The 13,290-nt window shown below is 41.7% G+C and overlaps 1 long non-coding RNA gene across 1 annotated transcript; it reads left to right on the forward strand.

Annotated features, from left to right (window-relative positions):
- The first annotated feature begins 2,331 nt into the window (after positions 1–2,331).
- On the forward strand, positions 2,332–7,132 carry LOC122120769. Its single transcript, XR_006149790.1, has 5 exons — positions 2,332–2,700; positions 3,404–3,448; positions 3,595–3,757; positions 6,369–6,396; positions 6,868–7,132. It is a non-coding gene; the product is annotated as an uncharacterized LOC122120769 (long non-coding RNA).
- The last annotated feature ends 6,158 nt before the right edge of the window (positions 7,133–13,290 follow it).

Below are 13,290 nucleotides of genomic sequence, written 5' to 3' on the forward strand. Positions count from 1 at the left end.
GTGAAGGCTCTCACCCAGTCATGAATTAATACATTCATGGCCTCATAATTTGGTGGCATTACTGGGAGATGACAGAAACTAGATTAGTTGAATATAGTAGGTACCTGAGGATATACTTTTGAATGGTGACCTGATCTTCATCCTCTTCTCTCTCTTTCTACCTCCTGGTTATTATGACATGAGCAGCTTTGACTCCCACCACACTTTTCTGCCAACATGGTATCATACCTCACCATAAGCCTACAGCAATGGAGCCAGTCAGACTATGTACTGAAACCAGGAGTAAAAATAAATCTTTTCTCCTTTTTTTTTTCTCATCCTGATGGAAAATTAACACACCAAGCTAACTACTATCTCTATGATTGTTCACATAGTTCTTATGAAAATCTTGTGGAATATTATTGGTTCCATCTTGCAATCTTGGAGAGGTAGAAACTTTATCCTTGTGCTGAGTAATTACATGGTTAACATCACCCTCACATGACCCTTCCCAAATCAGCAATTAACTGTGTACAGCAGAGACATTCAAAGGAAGCCGGGCTCTAGTGGCTCATGCCTGTAATCCTAGCTACTCAGCAACTGAGATCTGAGGATCTCAGTTCAAAGCCAGACCAGGCAGGAGAGTCCATGAGACTCTTTATCTCCAATAAACCACCAGAAAACCAGAAGTGGCACTATGGCTCAAATGGTAGAGTGCTAGACTTGAGGTGAAGAGCTCAGGGACACTGCCCAGGCCCAGAGTTTAAGCCCCACAACCAATAAAAACAAACAAAAACAAACAAACAAAAACCCAGAGACATTCAAAGGAAAGCTCAGTGTGAACATCTAGGGATAGATCTTATCCTTGAGACTGATGTGAGTCAGAAAGCTCACAGAGCTGTCTTCCAGCAAAGTGTAGCATGGGCATTTGGCATCCACTCTTTGGCTTCCTATTCCTTGGTACTACCTATCTTAGAAAAGCCAGGAGTAGTACAACGACATCGTGAAAATTAACAGAGTATTCATAGAAGGATAATGAAGACAATAAATGAAGAATAAATAGCACTGTGATAAGCAATGATACATTTATAAAATTTTTTAAAACCATCAATTGATTCAAATGCCTACATGACACAACTGAGGAATGGAGGCCTGGGAGAAAGTTTACTTGCTTAAGGTCACAATGTCAAAACATGAGAACGGCTCAAGCATACTGCAGACTGAAAACCAGAGGAACTTCCCACACAACGACAAAGGACTGTGGTTCCCAGATTCTCTGTAAAAATAGGTGTTTCCTTACATAATCCAATGCCACCGTTACACCTGCCAGGATCAGCATCACTCCATCTAACAGCCAATTCATTATTAAATTGCCTTATTTACCTCCAAAGGTATTTTTAGAGTTGGCCTATTAAATCTGGATTCAAACAAGGGCCATAGAGTCTTAAGGATCTTAAGTGTCTGATAACCTAAGCAGTCCTCTCCCTTTTTACCTTCATAGGGTTGTCTTATGACAGAAACTAGGTCAGCCGCTTTATACAATATCCCACATACTGGATTTGACTATTTACTTCCTTGTGTTGTCAATTAACTTATTCTTTTTATCCCTTGTACTTTTGGTAAGTGAAAGTAGCTTTAGAGGTTCGGGTTTCACTTTTGTGTGTGTGTGAGAACACTGCATGGGAGGTACTGAGTGCTTCCCATTGGGCCACATCAAGAGGGCCATGTCTGCCTTGTCCTACTTTTAGGAATGCTAAGCTTGATCAGATTCTGAAGGGAGATGGCCCAAGCCCTCCATCGACCTTTCACCCCAGACTGGAGAGGCCCAGGCGGGAAGAATGCTAGTTTGTGGTCAGCCTGGGCTATGCACAAAACAAAAGCCAGCAAATAAAAGATAAAAGTAAATGAAAGATGCTGGTATCTGTGCAGTATCTCTATGAGCAAACCTGGTATCCCTCCTGTCACATTTCCTAACCGGTCGTATCTCTGCATCCCGTGTTCTCCTCCGGGACAAGAACACCCGAGGGACACCTCCACTTCCAGGTTCCTCTTTCTTCCAGGGCCCCCAACCCGCTATCCACCCATCCCTTCCGGTGCAGGGTGCCGGCGCCCTGCTCCCCCAGGGCGGCAGGGGGCGCCTCAGGCCCAGGCGCCGCCCCCGGGGACCCCCGCAGCTCCCATTTGGGGGAGGGGGGGACGGGGGTCCGCGAAGCGCGGGAATCCAAGCAGAAGGTGGCCCTGCCCTCTCCTCGGCCCGAGTCCAACCGGAAAGGCCGCTGGGAGGCCGGCGCCATGGGCAGGGGGGACCGTGGGGGGGGCGGGCGGGCCTGTTGCTGCTCCTGCCGGGTGAGCCCCGGGCCCAGGGCGGGCAGACAGGCCTAATTCCGTTCCTCTCAACCCCAAGCAGGAGGAGGCTCTCGATGGCCAGCCACCGAGAACGTTAGCGGAAGGTCTCAGCCGCCGTGTCCGAGAGGAGGCCGGAGGCCGGACCCCACGTGCGGCGGAGGAGGAAGAAGGAAGGAAGGCCGCAGGAGGTCCTCACGGAAGAAGGCATCATATACAGCCCAGGCGCCGCTGGGCTGCTCTGTGCTGGACACGGGCAGTCCACACACTAAGATCCCTGTCTTCATGGGACCGGGAGTCAGTAAAGTAGAAGGCATGTGAGAAGTCACTAGAAAAAGCTGTAGGAGGACAGGAACAGCTGAAGTCCAGGGGGAAGAGGTGAGTCGCAGTTTAAAATAAGGTGGTCAGAGACAGCCTCACGAAGGAGCCGTTTGAGCCAGGTCTTGGAGAGGCTGCTGGGGAGGCAGCTGCGTGGTAGAGCGCTTGCTTGCAGGGGCTAGGCCCTGGGTTCCATAGCCCACATTACCAAAACCCAAAACACTACCACCAACAGAACTAGAAAACCCAGTCTGATGGGAATAACTAAGTCAGCTAAGAGGATCCAGGAAAATGACATTTCAAGAGGATGGAATAGGAGCAGCTTCTAGCATAAGCATGTTGTTATTTTTTTCTGGCCCTTACAGACTTAAAAGAATTTGAACTGCAGCAGAGAATGATACATAAATGCTGCAAAATGCCAATTTAGTTAAACAGTACAAACCAGCTTATAAATCTCAAAAGCAAGGCTGGGAAGGTGGTTTAGTGGTAGAGTGCTTGCCAAGCAGGCATGAAGCCCTAGGTTCGAGTCCTCAGTACCACATAAAGAGAAAAAAACTGGAAGTGGTGTTGTGGCTTAAGTGGTAGCGTGCTAGCCTTGACCAAAAGAAGCTCAGAGACAGTGTCCAGGCCCTGAGTTCAAGCCCAGGACTGGCCAGAAAAAAAAAAGCATTTCAGAGCATTGCTTTGTTTACAACTGGAAATACCTGAATTCAGTGAATATAGATACAAGATGTCTTAAGCACTAATAACATGTCCTCCTTAGGGTTTTCCCTCTGTTCTGTTTCCAAAAAGAAAGACTTACAATCAGGTGAGTGGTCTCCACAGGCTGGGTTTGAACTCAGATGGGGCAGAGCATGGACTCCAGGGAGGGCTTAGATCCTTGGAAGGGGTAAGGTCTGGGGATGAAAGGAAGGGGACCAGATCTCCGCAGTTCTCTTTCACTTCTTTCTCTAGTGTGTGGACAACCTGTATTTTCAAGCCACATCATCAGTGGCCAGGATGCTGCTATCAGACGCTGGCCTTGGCAAGTCAGCCTTCATTTGGACAGGGCCCCTATCTGCGGAGGGTCCCTCATCAGTAAGAACTGGATACTGACCGCCGCACACTGCCTACCAAAGTGAGTTCTAGCTGCTATCATGTGGACAGCCAGCTTTTCTGTAAATGTTGGAATGGTTTCACAAACGAACCATGTAAATGAGTGGACTGTCCTCACCTTGGTAGAGGACAGTCATTGTAGTAGAAATTTTCTAACTTTTAATCAAATCACTTCCTAAATATGAGCAGAGGGGTTGTCTTAGCTTTTTGTTTTCTTTGGAGGGGGGTGTCATAACCATGGCCCTCTCACAGAGCCATTATATTCAAGAAGTTGCCTTTAGAACAAGCAGCCACGGGGAGAGACCCCATCACACTAGAACTTGTCTTCCAGGAAATGACTCTGCTGAAGGCCTAAAGCAATAAACCAGAGTCTGGAATCCAGTTCTCCCCCAAGCAAACTTGTGATACCTGAGCCCACCTGGAGTTAGGAACCCAGTGACATACATGTCAGTTTTTCTGAGCCACTAGGCCTTGCCATAATGTGTTACATAATAATTGATAACTAACCTGGACAGAAGTCAAAACAGCAGGGCTTTTCAACAACCACAGTGAATGCTCAAAGAGAATGAAGTAACAACGTCAAAATGCTGAGGGCAAATCAGCCTAAAATTCTCCCCATATATAAAATACCAATTAATATGGGGTACAAAGGATACATTTCCAAACATGCAAAGCAGCCAAAATGTTACCTCTCAAGCACACTTTCTGGGGAAGTCATAGGCTCATGTGTTTCACCAACATGAAGGGAAAATAAAAAGAGAAAGATGAGATCCAGACAGAATTCCCAAGAAGATCATAAAATTTAAGGGAAGTGCCCGAATGATGGCAGCCTTGACAGAACCAGAGGGCAGAGGACACTAATAAAGGCAGTCTTCATAGAATGCATGGCAGGCTTGGATGTGAGATTTACAGTTTGGACAGAGTTTGTGGAAACAATGATGAATCACTCATGGGTACATAGAAAATTAAGAGAGCAAAGTGAGATGCCATTATTAACTCTAGGAGAAGCAAAAGGCTTTACAAGAAATGTAATCACGAGACCAGATATAATGTTTGCTCAGCCACGGGGACGTGCACATAAATCCTGTGCTAACAGAAACTTATGACAACACTGGGGAAGAAGATGGATAAAAAAAGAGAAGGCTATCTCGGGCCTGTTTTGTTGGTCTAGACTTGGTTTTGTATGTGTATTTTAGTTAATATTATCAAGTATTAAGGGTTAAGTCTTAATGCTAAAAGTAAAAAGTAGAAAATAATCCCTATAGAAATGTCCTTCTGTTAGTTTTTAGGAAAAACTGTCTCCTAGGAGTGAATTATCTCAGCGTGTCTGGAGAGATGGTGAGGGAGAAGAGGAAGGTGGGGAAGGCCTCCGTTAGCATTGCATTTTTGGTAAAATACTTACATTGTACACAAAGCTCTCATTATTTCAGAACATCTAATCTTTATAGATGTCCTGAGATAATATATGGTAAAAAGTAGAAGTAGGGAATTAAATAACTTCTAAATACCTGTTACAATCAGCAGATCCATCTTGGATGGATTGTGCCACCTCTGGGCAATGAAGTCAGGACTGACTTAGAGGCTGGCAGGAGAGGGTAGGAATAGGAAGCCTGCAGGGAGAGAGATGTGTGCAGGTGTGCTCAGAATTTTACTTTGATTAGAACCATTGATGTATATGGTTCTGGTTGTCCCCTAGGGATATATATATTTAGTAGAAACATTCTTGCTAATAGTATGCTATAAGCCTACTAATGAGTTTTGAAATTGCTTAGTATATCTTGCTTTATGTCTCTTTAAATTGAGCATAAAAGAAATTCAGTATTTTAATTGTAACTCTGCCAATACTTCTGTCTAGAAGCCTGTTGCTGTTTTTGTCTTCAGTGAAATTTTTATCCCTAAGAAAAGCAGGAATGCATTTTTTTTTAACCAAACAGATTGAGTTTGTGTAGTTTATTCTTGGTTATCAAAATATTCATGTAGCTTTGGGATTTTGAATTGGTGAATTTGTAACATTTGGAAAAGCATGACACAAACCATAGATCTGTTACCTAAAAAGGGATGGGTGTATGTACATGGAGGATCTAGACAGTCATGTCCACCTGAACTGCTTGTGGCAGTAATACTTTGCATTTTGCGAATATGTTTTCTGTAACTCACATGTTAAATAAAGGTTATTAAAAAAAATAAAAATAAATGAAAATAAATGAAAGAGGGGGTTGGGGGTAAGCTGTGATACATAACTTAGTCTTCTCCTTCCATTTAAGAATATTCTAAAAAGAGAGGGGAGGTGTTAAGAAACATAAATATATAGTGTTTCTTGAAAATACCAGGGAAATGAGTAAGGGCTAAACAGCTGAAAGAGACTGCCTCAGAATAAGGTGAATTTTTGTTTTTGCAATACTGGGAAATAAATTCAGGTCTCACTCATGCTAGGCACCCACTTTTTTTTGGGGGGGGGAGAGTCTTGCCTAACAGGTGTGTACTACCACACCCAGCAGAACTTCTTCATTTATTTTATACAGCTTATCAAATTACCTGGCATTTTAAGTTATTTAAACTGTAACCCATTACAATTTGCTTTCTTTTTCTTTTTTTTTTTTTTTGCCGATTGTGGACCTGAACTCTGGGCCTAGGTGCTGTCCCTCAGCTCTTCAGCTCAAGGTGAGCGCTCTACTGCTTGAGCCACAGCGCCACTTCCGGCTTTTTCTGTTTATCTGGTGCTGAAGAATCGAACCCAGGGCCTCATGCATGCAAGGCAAGCACTCTACCACTGAGCCACCTTCCCAGCCCCCATTACAATTTGCTTTAAAGTTTTATTTAGGACAGAAATCAAAACTGACAATGAAGAAGAATGACTATTAAGCATACAGGTGGTGGTTTACCAGGGAGAGAATTGGGGAGAAAACATAAAACATAATTCTAGCTATGAGCATGTAATTGGAGACCAACAGAAGAGCAGTCAAGCAATAGAAAGAAGGAATCAAACTAACCCTAGCCCAAGATCAACTGGACCCCGATTAAATCCCAGTATGCTATCCTTTCTTGCTGTGTTCATTGTGATATAGAGACAGCTTCTCCTACCCAGTGTAGACTATCAGCCTGCTGCACTTCTATTCTCTCTTTTTTCCATAGGACCTCAGCTTATTCATACACTGTTTGGCTGGGATCCCTTAAAGCAGATGCCTCAAATAAAGGCAAGGTATACTATGTGTCCCGAATCATCGTCCACCCCAAATACGATGGCTCAAATGCAGACATTGCCTTGCTCAGACTGTCCTCCCAAGTCACCTTCTCTGCGGAGATCCTACCCATCTGCCTGCCCAGTACCTCAAAGCGGCTGAAGATCCCAGCTTCTTGTTGGGTGACTGGATGGGGACTAGTTAAGGAGAATGCAGGTGAGAATGGGCAGAGACAGAGGTTGTTTCCTACATCATCCTGGTGTTCCTATTCCAGAACATTCACATTCTAGCTATGTCCTTATTATAGCAAATGTTCTTCAACAAAATCAGATCCACATAATGATATTATTTACAAATAAAAAAAAGTTCTTCTGGCATTTACATGGTTATGTAGTCTTATATCCTGTCTGGAGTCTAACTACGGCGGTTAGAGCAGATACTAACAATTTAAATACTTAATTTCTTCTCTCTGGTTTAGAGCTTGACATAAGGTTTGGAGAGAGGCTAAACCAATTTGATTCATTTCCAATGTGTTGTGTCAACTATTTCCATTGGATGAAGTAGAGATAAAACAGGAATTGACTTGCAAGCAAGAAAATGGAAAAGTTTTGAAATACCTTAGAATACTCACATCTTTACTCAACCAGATGCATATCTTTATTTGGAATAACAATCTTTGTTCAGAATAATGACACAACAGAAAAATCCTCCAACAAATAATTGAAAATTCTCCACAACTTTCTATTTCATTGTACCAAAAATCCCTCCATAAGTTAACAAGATTGGGAAGTACCTGAAATCTGCCTTATGGTTTCTGTTGAGAGACTTCTACACATTTTGACTGAGTGGTGCCTAGCTTTCCAGGCTGTTTTACATCTCTTTCCTGTCCCTGCAGGAAGCTGAAGTACCTGTCTTTACCCGCCAGGAGTGTGAACAACTCTATAATCCAATCGGCATCTTTCTGCCGGCATTGGAATCAGTCATCAAGGAAGACATGATTTGTGCTGGTGATATTATAAACAAGAAGGATAGTTGTAAGGTTAGAGTTTGAGCTTGAGACTTTGTTTTTGGAACTTTGTCTTTAAGAGATCTTAATTTGGATCCTAGTTTCCCTATCCCTAAATAACAACAAATTGGGAGCTAACCATGATTCTTGTGTTACCCTGGACAAATCAATAACCTATCAGTTAATATAACAATTTAATATCTTCAAGGTTAAGATTATTGATCTAGACCAGTAATAATAAATCATTAAACTTTTCCAAACCTGTTAGGTCTTCATAAATATATTAAAATTAAACCATAATTGCCAACTTTTTAAAACGTTTTGTGTGCTGGTCCTAGGGTTTGAACTCAGGGCCTGGGTGCTGACCCTGAACTTTTGTGTGCAAGGCTAGCACTGTACTACTTGAGCCACAGCTCTACTTCTCAACTTTTCATGCTTAATAGGAGATAAGAGTCTCATGAACTCTCCTGCCAGGGCTGGCTTTAAACCACAATCCTCAGATTTCAGCCTCCTGAGTAGCTAGGATTATAGGTGTGAACCACTTGTACCTGGCTTTTTTTGTGTGTGTGTGTGTGTCTTGAGATAGTTTTTACTTTTTTTAATTGCTATTGTAGAGTTGATATACAGAGGGGTTCCAGTGACATGAATCAGATAATGAATAATGAATACAATTCTTTTTTTGGGGGGAGGGGGGGTCATGGGACTTGAAACTCTAGGTCTAAGTGCTGTTCCTCAGCTCTTCAGCTCAAGGCTAGTGCTCTACCATTTGAGCCACAGGGCCACTTCTGGCTTTTTCTGTTTATGTGGTGCTGAGGAATTGAACCCAAGGCCTCATGCATGTGAGGCAAGCACTCTACCACTGAATCACCTTCCCAGACCTAAAATTCTTTTTGAACCATGTCTCCCCTTCCAGTTGAGATCAAGTTTTAATGTCTAACTCAAGCTAGTTTGAACTTGATATCCTTCTACATCAATGTTGGAATTATAGGTATATACCACCATACCTGACTGTTTTTCAAAATATATTCTTTTATGAATTTCACAAAACTTGGGAATATTTCAGACATGTTTTCTTCAAACATTCCTCTGCCTCATTTTCCCACTTTTCCCCTTTATATGTAAATTACATAAGATATGCCGTTTGATATTTATAGACAAGTCCATTTTATTTTTAATACTTTCACTCTGCTCTTCCAACCATTTTAATCTGCATTGAAGACCACTATCCCTTTTTGCTGCCATTTAGACTGTACAATTATGTAAGTGCACCTTGTGCAATTTTTAAATTTCAGGTAATTTTTTTTAGTTCTAGAATGACCATTTGGTTTTATTCTCTCTCATACATACATGCATGGACACACACACACACACACGTGTGTGTGCATACACACATTTTTCTAGATCTCTCCTAAGAGCTCTGAATATCTGTATATTATTTGCATACTTCCCTCCACATGTATTGATCACACTTAGAATAGCTGCTTAGAGATCTTTACTTGGTAATTCTAAAACCAGAGTTATAATAGCAGTATTTTCCACTTATTGCCTTTCCTCCCAAGTAACAACTGCCAAGTGATCTTAGGAAACCTCTCTCTGTGTCTTTGTGTTGTTATTTGCTTTAACATCTAGTAACTTTGGATCCTATCCTGGATGTTGTCAGTGATGGGATGTTGGGAAGATGGATTCTTGTAAAGAATAGACCATTAGCTTGGCTGACCCCACACTCCAACCTGAGAGGCAGCAGCCGTCCCTTTAGTCTGAGCTGTGTGGCCTGGCACCCTACCCATCCTGCATGTAGTTCAGGGTCACCCAGCCATTAGAACAGAATTTACACACTGGGGCTTCCTTCATGTGGCTTTTTCCTTTCTGGTATTTTTCCCTTCACTTTCAAACTACTACAGTAGCTGGGAGCTTTATCTTGCTTCATAAGCCTTTAGGACTGTGGGTTTAAGTTTCAGCTGCAGCCACCCCATAGGATAATAACTGAAACTATGTTAGGGAAAAACCATTTTGTCAAAAAAAAAAAAAGTTAACTCTAGCTTCTGCCACTTCTGGCAACTCTCCACTATCTCCAGAGAATTGGCTTTTATATTCTGTCCACAATTTATAACTGTTATCTGCAGTATCTGAGAGAAGTTACTCTCATGTAAAACTTTAAAAACAGTCCTAAGAATAGCAGGCTACAACCTCTTCTTGAGAGCACAGAGACCATACACACTTGGGTGATCCTAAAATTTCTATGGAAATTCAAGTGAATGAGAACAACAAACTTGGTAGAGCCATACTTTTTGACGTCAAAACTTACTACAAAGAAACAGTAATAAAGACAGTTTGGTTCTGACATCAGAAAGACATTCAATTCAGGGTTATATGCTTATATATACAACAAATTGACCAAAGGATGGTATACTTAGGCAAGGATTCTAATGATGTAACTCCTCTGAACAACTAAGGAACCATTTAATCTAAGTTTGATCCCCAGTGCTGAAAAAAAATTGCACATAAATGTTCACAGCAACGTGATTTGTAATAGCCAAAAGGTGGACAAATTTCAAATATACATCAGCTAACGAATGGGCAAACAGAACGTAGTATAACAATATAATGGAATATTATTCAGCCATGAAAAGGAATGGAATATTGGAGTATAACAGATAAATCTTGAAAAAAGTATGCAAAGCTAATAGGAAATTATAATATTATATGATTTATTATAGTATTATATAATATATGATATACAAAATTATAATATATGATTTTGTTTATATAAAATGTCTACAATAAGCAAATTCATAAAAGGTAGATAGTAGATCACCAGTCTGTCTAGAGCTGGGAGGATTGGGAAAAAATGAGGTATGGAAGGGAAATGTTCATAATGAACATGGCGATACTGCGTAATACTATAAATATATTCAAAGCCATGTGTGCATCATAAGTGCAAATTTTATGGCATATGAATTTTATAATAATGAAGTTACACATATAATATGGTCTATCAATGTTATAAAGCTGTTATAAAAAAAAGAATGAAATTGAAAGCCATACTATCAACTACTATCACTTATTTTATTTCAAATGATTATTTGAACATAAAAAGGCAGTAAGACCCTAAGAACAGAAAACAAGAGCGGTTCATTCAAATGATTATTTCATTTTGTGAATGAAAGACTTGATGTATGAAAATTGATCACACTCATTTGATTCTGCTTTATCATGTAGCTGAATGTTTTGAAATGACCAAGATATTTTGCTAAGACCTTTGCCAATTTCAAATATTTTGGCTCTAGAATTCCTGTGGCCTCCTCCCAAGACTACAGTACAACATCCACATCCCTCAGAGTGCCATAGCTCCTGAGGTCTCAAGGCCTGTGCTGAAGAACATTCCCCACTATGAATACTCCTTTCCATACGCCTTCCACCAACTCATCACATTTCCCTCTTCCTTAGGGTGACTCTGGAGGGCCGCTGTCCTGTCATATTGGTGGCATTTGGATTCAAATAGGAGTGGTCAGCTGGGGAGTGCAATGTGGTCAAAGGCTTCCTGGGGTCTATACCAGTGTGTTCTACTATTAAAAATGGATTAATCAGGCTGGGAAGGTGGCTCAGTGGTAGAGCACTTGCCTTGCATGCTCGAGGCCCTGGGTTCGATTCCTCAGCACCACATAAGAAAAAAGCTGGAAGTGGTGCTGTGGCTCAAGTGGTAGAGTGCTAGCCTTGAGCTGAAGAGCTGAGGGACAGCGCCCAGGCCCAGAGTTCAGGCCCCACGACCGGACCCAAAAAAAAAAAAAAAAAATGGATTAATGACACTGCCTCAAGAGCTGAAGTCTTGGGAGCCAATGATCCTGACTCATTTGACTTCCTGTTCCCTATGATACTACTCTCTCTGGCTCTCCTGGGGCCTTTCTGGGCCTTTGGGCCTAACATACCTGGAGAGTAGGTAACATAGATGAAATGAAAAGAGGGTTGGAAGGCCAAGAGAGTAAATCCCAGGGGGCAGGGAGCTCACAAGAGTCACCGGAAATCCTGCATGACTTCCTTTATAATTTGAAATGATTAAGGTTCATTGTTCTGTGTTTCTGATGTTGGAATGTGAATAAACTAAGCAATAACACATTTGTGCATGGTATTCTTTGTCTCGCTAATGTGTTTTAGGAGGGAGAGGGGATGCCCTCTATGAATATATATTTGTTGTACAAATTACATAACTACTGGAGAAATCAGCCAGGCAAAAGTATCTATGGTTTCATAAACAAATTGTCCTCCAGGAACTAACGGTCTTCATTATATACCCATAGGGGATATCATAGGCTTCTACTCAGTTTATATTTGTCATCTCTGCTGCCATCCTATGTTCCCTTCCAATCCTCTTCTGGCCCTCAAACTATAACAAAGGGTCTAAAAAGAAATGCATTTATGTAGTTCAGTTCATAAACTACTATAGCAACCTACTACTAAAATAGATGAATGCCAGACATAGTGGTACATACCTACAGTTCCAGCACTCAAGGAGGCTGAGGCAGTACTGTCATAAATCTGAGGCTTGTTTGGGGTACGTACTAAGACCTTGTTCTCTTCCTAACTGACTGCCATTGATAACGACTAATGTTATGATCTCCAGAGATAAGGTGGTGAATGTCAGCAATCTTGACCTATTCTGGTTGTTTAATGTCACTTCTATAACTAAGGAGTAGATTGTAAGCCTTGCTTTCTTTTTAAAAATAATCACAGGGGCTGGTGGCTCAAGCCTATAGTCCTAGCTACTCAGGAGGCTAAGAGCTGAAGATCATGGTTTGAAGCCAGTCCAGGCAGGAAAGTCTGTGAGATTCCTGACTCTAATAAACTACTCAGAAAAAGCCAGAAGGCTGGGATGTAGCTCAATGGCAAAGCACTTGCCCAGCAAGTGCAACGTCCTGGGTTCGATCCCCAGTACCAAAAAAGAAAAGACAAAAAAAATACAGTTAAAAAAAGCCAGAAATGGTGCTGTGGCTTATGTGATAGCCCATTAACCTTGAACACCAAAGCTCAGGGACAGTGCCCAGGCCCTGAGTGCAAGCCCTAGGCCTGGCAACAACAATAATAACACAACAACAACAACAAAATCATATGACCTATTCTGTTCTCTTCTGCCAGAAGCCCAGAGCTAAGTTTTTAACTTGTCTACAATCATTATCCTCTCCTGGATTTTCCGTATCATTCCATTCATACCCTCTTAAGTCATCTTTTATTTCTCACTTATCTTATTTTTTGCATTTGAATCTTTTTTTTTTTTTGTTCGGTCATGGGGCTTGAACTCTGGGCCTGAGTGCATCCCTCAGCTCTTCAGTTCAAGGCGAGCGCTCTACCACTTGAGCTACAGCACCACTTCCGGTT

The sequence above is a fragment of the Dipodomys spectabilis genome, unplaced genomic scaffold (assembly GCF_019054845.1).
Source record: "Dipodomys spectabilis isolate Male_0828 unplaced genomic scaffold, ASM1905484v1 ptg000178l, whole genome shotgun sequence".
NCBI classification, from domain to species: domain Eukaryota; kingdom Metazoa; phylum Chordata; class Mammalia; order Rodentia; family Heteromyidae; genus Dipodomys; species Dipodomys spectabilis.